The 9,803-nt window shown below is 45.9% G+C and overlaps 1 pseudogene; it reads right to left on the reverse strand.

Annotated features, from left to right (window-relative positions):
* LOC146870205 (adenosine receptor A3-like) overlaps positions 1-2,541 on the reverse strand; it is a 109,496-nt pseudogene extending 106,955 nt beyond the window's left edge.
* Positions 2,542-9,803: the final 7,262 nt, after the last annotated feature.

Genomic DNA, 9,803 nt, shown 5'->3' on the forward strand with positions numbered 1-9,803 from the left:
TGATAAAAAGGCCCACAGTACTATTAGCAATAAGCAGTTCTTTGTTACAGCGTACTTTAAAAGTTCTGTGCGCTTCGTTCTTCGTGGTTCGGCCCGTACGGGGATGAACTGGCCTACAGAATGAGTCTATAAGCGTTGCGGACACTCCGGTGCGAAGCGTACACAGTACCTTAGCTTTGGAGAGTTCGTCACGGACGCTGCAGTGAAAGCAATGCATTGTACGCTGCGATGTCCTCCTTTCACGGTGCGAGCTAGCAGCTCGTTGGGGCCCTGAGTCGCGTTGCTTGAGGGGACGGGACGTTGTACGGTGCTTTTGCTGTTCGTTGCGGCGTACGAGCCTTACTGCGGGAGCGGCTTTCAGTCTTTGGCTGCAGTGCGGGCCGTACGTACGATGAGTACTTTCCTCCCCTTCGATGCGAGCGGCAGCCTCAACTTCAGCGGCAGGGTGCGGGTCGCACCAACCAAGATAACTCGATGAAGCGCAGCGTTGTACGCGGCGAAGTCAGCCAGTCACGGTGTGATCTACGGGGCGTAGAACGCGTTGTTCGAGGAGGACAGGCGGGTACGGTGCGTTGCTGGATACGATTTGGCGGTACGAAGCGTACAAAGCTCCCGGCCTCGGCAAATGCTAAAAACAGCGTTTCTAGCAGCAGATTGCGAGGCGGATGAAGTCCACTCGTCCTGGGACTTCGGTCAGGGGGCAAGCTCACTCACAAGCCCTTGGAGATCTTTAAGCAAAAGTTGAAGCAAAGTTTCTTTGTAGTCTTTCTCCTCTCCTTCAGCAGCAAGGCAACCACTGCAGGCCAGTCCCCCAGCACAGGAACAGTATTCCTCCTTACAGCTTTCCCAGTTCCTTCTCCTCAGGCAGAGGTTCTTCTTGTCAAGCAGGAACTAATTTCTTGGGAGCAGGGTCCCAATACTTATAGTGCAATTCTTTTGTTCTTGCATGCCAGGGGGCCTTTGCCCAGTTCAACCCAGTTCTGGAGTACTTTGTTTACCGGACTCTGGCTTCTCCTTTCAGTGTGCAGGGCAGAGACATCAGACGCTCCCCAGGGGGTGGAACCAGCATTGTGGTGGAAAGGCACAGCCCTATTCAGAGTGCAGGTGTTTTCCTCCCACCCATCTATATGTAATCTCTCCATTCACCACCGGGCTGCCCCAGTCTGTCTCCTGGAATTCCCCAGCCCTGTCACTCACAGAAACCAGACAGCAGATACACATCCTAGCAGAGGCGGGATGAAATGGTTAGGCAAGCAAACACCAGCTTTCTAAAAGTGGTATTTAGAAACACAGAATATTAAAATAAACTGTACTAAAAGATGTATTTTATTATTCAGGCATACTAAACTCGAATTTCTACCATGTTCCCTGGGTCTGTTAGGATCATAGAATGTAACAATTCTAACAGCCCATTCTGGCCTATGGAGAACAGGTAGCCTTGCAATAGTGAAAAACGAAAATGGCTGTAATTCACTATTAGGACATGCCACACACATCAGGCTTGTCCTACCTTATGCTTACAATGCACCCTGCCCTTGGGCCTACCATAGGGGTGACTAATATGAAGTTAAGGGAAGGTTTAGGGACTGGCAAGTGGGTGCACTCGCCCAGTCAGCATGACAGTACCAGACTGCACGCAGGTTCTGCAATGGCAGACCTTAGACACATTTTACTATGCCGCTTCTGTGGGTGGCACAACCAGTGCTGCAAGCCCACCAGCAGCATTTGTATTTACAAGCCCTGGGCACTCCTGGTGCACTTTACTGGGGTCTGACAGTAAACCAAATAAGCCAGTCATGGAATCCAACCAACATATGCATTTTAAATAGGGAGCACTTGCACTGTGGCACTGATTGGCAGTGGCACAGCGCTCTGAGCAGCTAACACCAGCAAAACACATGAGGCACAGCGAAAGAAAAAGTGGAAGGGAGACTCACGCCAAGGTGCCAGGTCTTACAGTCATTCTTGAAACTTTTTTTCAAAAATGCTGTATTGAGCTTTGTACATAGATATGCAATATAACAAACCAATCCTAACTTCAAGAGGCATGTTGTCGAGTAGCCATATCATAGTAATCAATCCCCCCATATTAGTCCCGAGACATCTTTGAAACTTTGTTGAGATAAACAACAATTAACTGCATTTTTCATGTAACGACTAAGCATGAATTCGGTATTGGTCTGGACTTTACTGCTCTTACGTGGTCGGAATATTTATCCTCAGATACCTGTCGATCGCTATGGCCAGCAGAGACAGGATGGACACGTGTGTGAATATGATCATAAGGCAGCACATGAAAAGGCAGCCGTAGAAGTGAATTTCAACCCCCAAGCTCACTACGATGGCTAAAGGTGCAACTAAGAATCCCACAGCCATGTCTGCTACCGCCAAGGACACAATGAAGTAAAATGTTGGGGTCTGAAGGTCCGGATTTATCTTCACTGCCCAGATGACGAGTATGTTTCCGATAACAGCAATCACAGAAATGACAGCTTTCATTACAATGTAAAAGAGATCCATTTTGTCGAGCTGGGTCGCCATCTTAAAACAGTGGCTATGGTGGAAGGTGCACAATCAGTAAACAATTTCCGCTTCAAGGTCCTCACGGTTTAATGCAAGAGTTTGGCTCAGAGTTTGACAATGGAGGAAAGAAAAGGGACTGGATTTAAAATTCATAAAATGATTTTAAACCTCCTAGGCTGCTGCCAATAAATACGCGATTGAGTAAGTAACCATGAGTGACTGTGTAAGTGGTTCAATGAGGAAACAGTTGAGTGAATGAGTAAGTGTAGTGAATGAATATATTGCTGTCTAAAATGTTGAATGAGTGTTTCTGTGACTGAGCCAAAGAGTTTGAATGATAATCTACTGAGAATTAATGTGTTGAAAGGCAACTGGGCAAATAAAGACACTGTTGAATAAGTAGTCATGGGCAAGTGAGTGAAGTAAATGCCAGAATGAGTATGTATATAAGCCCTTAGATAACTATGCAGTTCAAGAGCTACAAGCGTAGTGCAGGAGAGCAGCTCTATCCTGTGGCATTCAATTGTTATGTGCCCTATAAATAGAAAATGTAGAATTGCGGATGCCTCACTGGAAAAATGAGGTGTTTTCCACCATGATGGTTCGGAGTATGATACAGACAAAGAGAGCAGAACTTATCACTCTGACATGGAGTTGAAAATGACAAGTGAAACTCCTTTTTAGGTCGAGCCTAAGCAGCATGCATGCGCTGTCTCTCAACATGCAGTATCTCCTCTGTGGGCTTAGACCACGCCTACCTGTTTTCATTTGTTCCTTCGAGTGCCCTCAAAACATCCTTGCTTTCCTGTGGTTAATCTTCAATATTTGCCCCTCCTCTTGCCCTCCTCTTTGGGTGTGGCGTCTGCCTATGGCTACTGGGCCTATTACTTGTGGCCTTTCACATTTGGGCTATATATGTTTAGGAGCACTATTTTCTTTTCCGTTTCCTGCATCTTGTTGTACTTTGTGTCCAAAACGCACCCTGCCCGCTGGCTGCAGCACATTCACCACTTTCATTGCAGTGGGTCCACAAAAGGGGGGGGGGGGGTATCAGCACAGCAGCTCTCTCGTGGCTGTGCAGAAGTTGCAGAGACTGCTACAGCGATGAGTATGGCATGGTATTCTGTCACTTTTTTCGTTTGTTTAACCGGACGCAGTTGTCTGCTTTATAGTGTTTGCAGTTTTTTGTATTTTCTCTTTTATATTAGGGCAGCCTCACCCTCCATTATTCTCTCCTCTGCCTCTGCAGCACACACACCGCTTTCTCAACTCTGGTTGCAGCCAGTGCTCCTGCAGGTGCCCAACACCCCCTTTCCTCACTTTCATGCTCACAGCCCAGCCATAGACGAAAGGGAGGAGGAAGAGGACGGGTCCGTGAACCTCCCCAAGGCATGGGTCAGAAGATAATTAAACTAAAAAAAACACACATGGAAGAGTTTTCCATGGATAGCAGATAATTTGTATTTGTATTAATTGCCCAGCGCGGACTGGGCACTAAATACAATTATATGTATTTTCGCCTTCTCCGCATTGCCCTTTTAACAAAATGAAGCAAGTGGCATCACCAATGAGAATGTAAGTCCTGTTTTAATAAACAGTGATGTATGCAAGGTCGCCTCACCCACAAGTAAGGGACTGGCTCCTTACTATCCCAAAAGATATTTGGGTTCTCTTAAGGCTGCCTCCTAATTGGGTGTGCCCCTGAACCCCTTTGAAATTCCAAAACACTTCCACATTTGGCATATTAGGGAAGTAAGGCACAGGAGGAAAGTAAATTCTTCAAATTTGTACAGTTTTGATTAATTTGGGAAATCAGGGAAAGAACATGCTCTCCTTTGTAGCAGCTTCTGCTCAACGTTTTACATTTTGCATTTCTGTAAGATTTTACTTTAGCCTTTGCTTTTAAAAGACCTTTTCTGGGCTTCCCAAAAACTGATAGTTGGCTTTGCAACCTGCCAACTGCTTACCGTTGATTAACTTTGTCACTTTTATTTGCTTGCTTCTTACTTCATGCTGTGTCTTCCTCTTCTTGTTCTCTGACTCCTAAGCATAGCCTCTTTACCATCCCTTTAATTGGCTAATTTGTATCGTTCTGCTACTCACTTTTAAGACAAAATATTAGATTGAAAAATAGCACCAGTTGTAGAGCCTCGAACACATAGATCAGTGCCTCAGTGGATGTTTATAAGCTGCAATGTTATGTTTACAGTGAGAGCTATGTCTGTATTTTGCACATAATTGTAAGGTCCCCTAGAGAAGGCCAAAGTTAGACCAGATAGATAGCATCTACAAACGTTAATAAATAAGAGGAAGGAAGGGTGCATGCATAAAGCATTAAGCCATCAAATCCCTGTCACAATTTGTTGCAGCGAAGCAAAACGTTTTCTTGCACATTACATGGCTTTTTGCAAACAGCTGGACATGATTGGAGACCCACTGTTTTGCTTCCCTGCATCCCGGTGGAACCGCTACTAGCCCCCAGCTGCAGACAATATACTTCATGGCTAAATACTTCTAAGACCCCAAAGGCGAGACCGATTGCATTGCAAATGCTTGTTATAACTCATGCCCCCTCTTCTTGGTGAAAGCATAATGAATTCAATTAGTTATCAGGCACGGACCCCACTTCTTTCCCTAACATCCTCCGATCAATCTTGATAGACAGCGATGGAAGAGCCAGGGAATAATTTGAGTGAGTGAGGCTGTGTCGCCGAAGATTACAAAACATTTACCCGATGTTGCGTATCACTCGCTCTCGCCTCATAATCTCTCCTTTCCACCAAGGCAAAGTGTACCTGGACTTGGCAGCTGATGCAGGAGCTCAGACATGGAAGAGGAGACTGGTCGAGGGGCAGGGAGTGCCCCAAGGTCACTGCAGGAGTCTGCAGTCTAAACATGCCTATCTTCACTGTAATGTCACACTGCGCATTGTGGCATTCAGTGTGCACCTACATAACATCTCCCAAGTGAAGAAGGGTCCCTATCTCCTTTTGCTTTCTTGGTTAAGCTGGACCTACACACGTCATTGATGCAGCAATTTCGTATCAAATGAGACACCGATTGTTCAATGCATCAGTGATATACATACATCTTTTGCAAGTACGGACTGGTGTTTGGGCAGGAGTTTTCCCACAACCTGTGTGTGCTGAGACACATTCCAGTGGTTACTTTAATTTGCAGAAATCTTCTAACACTGCAGTTGGTTGTTGTCGTAGGCCTGGCACAAACACCCATCATCCATGGTAATATAATAATCAGTTTTTGTTCTTTCCAAAAAATAAAAGTTTTAATTGTCTGAGAGCCATGGCACTATGCAAAAATAGAACTACCCACGTTTTGCCTGAGACAGGGTCTCGGTACCCACTATGCCACCCAAATTTCTATTCCGCACGGAGAACAGATTCCGTGCAACCTGTGCAATGTACCGAAACAAAATGTTCCAAATGCTCCATCGCTTCCCCTGCAAACCAGGTGCAGACTGGACATTTGATTCTAAATAGCCAATTACGGGAATATTATTTAACGTTGCCTTGACGATATGTAAAGTATGGATAAGTATGAACATTTACAAATACGATTAACAGCATAAATTGGAAATACACTTGTATCTATATCTTGTACGTTTTTGCTCTGGCGTTAGCCAATACCTTTAATTTGTAATACATATGTGTGTATAATGTGCATATTTAAGGGGCTTTTGGCAGCACTGTTCATCTGTTGGTTTGCTGCAGTGCCATTCACATTTTGCTCTGCCCATACAGCACACAGCATTGGGCAAAGGGGCAGCCCACTTCAGCCATTGGCTTAGCTGACTGTGACTGATTCCATTCTGCTCCTGTACAATTAATACTGATATAAGATGCGTTTCAACATAAAAAAATATACATTAAGGGGCAGATTTATGCGCCCCTTGCGCCTCATTTACGCCGCCGTTGCCTCACTTTTGTGACGCAGCGGCGGCGCAAACCCTGCGCCATGCTGCGGGGTATTTACAACGTGACGCATCTGGCAGATGCGTTACGTTGTAAAGCCCAGCGCCACATGTAGGCATTCTGGAGCGGGGGGGGGGGGGCGTTCCAGCGCAGGCACGCCTCCTAAAAGTGGCTGAGTGAAATCTACAAGATTTCACTCAGTCACTTTTAAGGCCATGCTGCGTCAAAACCCTGCGCCTGCTTGAAGCAGGCGTAAGGATTGAGGCAGCATTGTGCAGATAGGGCCCCCCAAAGCATTGCTGGAGCTGCGTCGCGCTTGCGACGCAACTCCAGCAAAGCGCCACTTTTACGGCACAGATGCGTCACGCATCTGTGCCGTTTTTGCCCCATGGTGCGCCGCATTGTAAATGCGGCGCATCCATGGTGGCGGAGCTGTGGCGCACAATAAATGGCGCAGCCGTGCTGATATGCAGGGATGCGCCAGTTATTATAAATCTGCCCCTAAGTATTTTAGAGAATTCTTGCTTTCATATCGTGCGTGCCTTCTTACAAATACACTCACAAACAAATAAATATTTGCAAAGCCAAAAGGCCAGCAGCCAATGCCAGACCTACTGACTGTGCTAAAGATTGTTCTATACCTCTATAAATGTGGGGCACATGGGAGGAGATAAGATATCTGGAGGATTGAACAGTGACTACAGAAACCTGGATCTCATCGTAAGAACAAACGGGGAGGGTGGCGTGGGCCACTCGGTTGATGTCATTCCCAGTCAGATGAGATGTGGGATGTGGGTGGGGGTGGGGGATATGGGTGCGTTCTTATTCTGGAGATATCCCTGAGATGCCAAAATGTATTGGCCAGGTTTATGTATGGTATGCTGTTGTGTACAACCAAAACTAATACAATGTTTAAAAAAACAAACTGGAGTCATGGAGAACCTAAAGGATCATCTCTCCCTTGCTGTTTTTTAAATATGTTCATGCCCCCAAAAGCAACTGCTCCAGAATTACCAGCCGAATTTTCAAATGTACACTAATGATAGCCAAATCAACTTTTAGCTGGGAAATAGCTCAGAACCCCAAACAAACATCAGTTCACACCTCATGAGTTATTTGAAGGAGCTCTACTTTGACATGAATAGAGCCAAAACTGAAATCCAGAAGACAGGAGGGATGGAACCAGACCTACTACCTTTCATCACCAAAAGTAAGGATTTGGGCAATCATTTTAAACACTTAGCTCTTTTTCTCACCTCTCGTCCAAGCAATGGTTAATGTTTTTCACTTGCTATTGTACTTCCTCTATAATAATCCCCCTCTTTTTCAAACTTAGTATCAAGTAGTATCAAGTCAAGCACACAAGAATCTTGATCTTGGTACATCTAGCATACTGCAATATCAGATTCATAGGGCTTCTTCAGAAACTCATTGTCATTCTCCATGTGTCGCAAACCCTGACAGCCAGAATGTGCTTGCACCTTCAAAAAGGTGACCACATCAAACCATCATGAAAAGCGTTTCATTGGCTAATGGACCCAATGGATTGAAGAATCAAGGTCTCAGGATCTAGGTCCAAAGCCTAATAGGGAAAGGCCTTAAATACTCATGCTCCCTAGCCCCAACTATGAGTCAGCCAGGAATCTTCTCTCGATGATGGCACACAGAGTTTCAAACAGCAGAAAGAGTGAGGGAGATCCTTTGCAGTCCAGGGCCCAGCTTGTGGCATGGAGTCCAGGGCGCAGCTTGTGGCATAGAGTCCAGGGCCCAGCTTGTGGCGTGGAGTCCAGGGCCCAGCTTGTGGCGTGGAGTCCAGGGCCCAGCTTGTGGCGTGGAGTCCAGGGCCCAGCTTGTGGCGTGGAGTCCAGGGCCCAGCTTGTGGCGTGGAGTCCAGGGCCCAGCTTGTGGCGTGGAGTCCAGGGCCCAGCTTGTGGCGTGGAGTCCAGGGCCCAGCTTGTGGCGTGGAGTCCAGGGCCCAGCTTGTGGCGTGGAGTCCAGGGCCCAGCTTGTGGCGTGGAGTCCAGGGCCCAGCTTGTGGCGTGGAGTCCAGGACCCAGCTTGTGAAGTGGAGTCCAGGGCCCAGCTTGTGGAGTGGAGTCCAGGGCCCAGCTTGTGGAGTGGAGTCCAGGGCCAAGCTTGTGGAATGGCCTGAACTCAAAAGCCGGGAGACAAAGAAAACTGTGTAGTGCATCATCGGAACACCAAAACACACTTTCTGCTCCCAACAACAGCACTTTCATGTAATCAGGGGACAGGTATCACGTAACAAAACTCCCAAATAAATACATATTACCCTAGTCGCACTTTGGTCTTGATGTTTTCCTGTCTTTATCTATCTTATATCTATTTATTAAACTCCAATATTCATCTGCATTTGGTACCATCACTATCCATGATTAAATCAATAAGCAAGAACTCACATACATACACACGCATGCACACACAGACACACACCACACAAATATACTGAAAACCCACAAACAGCAGGTGATCCGGCTTGAGATGCATACTACCCTCTTTCAAAACTATACACGCAAGGAATGTACTATATGCAATTTTCTCCCTGGCACACTACATCTACAACGCTGAACACAACACCAAATGCAGAACTTTCTTTGCTCATCAGTAAGTACCTTGTTGTTCCTCTTGCAGCCAGAATGATATGAGCTAATTGACCTAAATGGTTGAATATATGTCTGCGGGATATTTAACAGCTATGAATCGAGAAACCTACTTCCCGTGGCAAAGTCAGGATGAAACTTCCAGTTCCTGACTGTGAATTACATTTAACCCGTTCAAGCCTGCAGCTATTTTAGTTTTCGAAGAAGCCCGTTTTGTCTTGCATTCATGTATTTGCAAAAAAATCTTGACACTTAAATACAAAATCGAGAACCAGACTAGTTATGTCCTCTAAACACTTATCAAGTCCCAAAGGCGATACCTATTGGCTATGCCAATGCTTGGTCTTATACCTTACACCAAGAAGAATTGCAAAGTGGGGAACTGGCAAAGGTTCCCCACTATGCGCTGAATATAGTGCAGATTCAGTCCATATGTTTGCTACTTGTATAGAGCTTGGGCCTTTATTAACTAAGATACAAGACTTTCTTGGACTGGTTTTATGTCAAGACATTCTGCTAACCCCTACGGCAATTCTGCTGTGCATACAAGATATGGTTGATAGGAAGAGCGACGGGGCCTTAATATATAACGCTATTGCAATCTACAGGCTATGTATAATTTCTGCATGGATAGATCCCAACCCTCCTTTATTCTCACAGTGGTTGGCCCGGTTATACTCAATGTGCACCCTTGAAAAAGCTATCTACTCTAAAAAGGGCATCCGGG

The sequence above is a fragment of the Triturus cristatus genome, chromosome 1_1 (assembly GCF_964204655.1).
Source record: "Triturus cristatus chromosome 1_1, aTriCri1.1, whole genome shotgun sequence".
In the NCBI taxonomy this organism is placed as follows: Eukaryota; Metazoa; Chordata; class Amphibia; order Caudata; family Salamandridae; genus Triturus; species Triturus cristatus.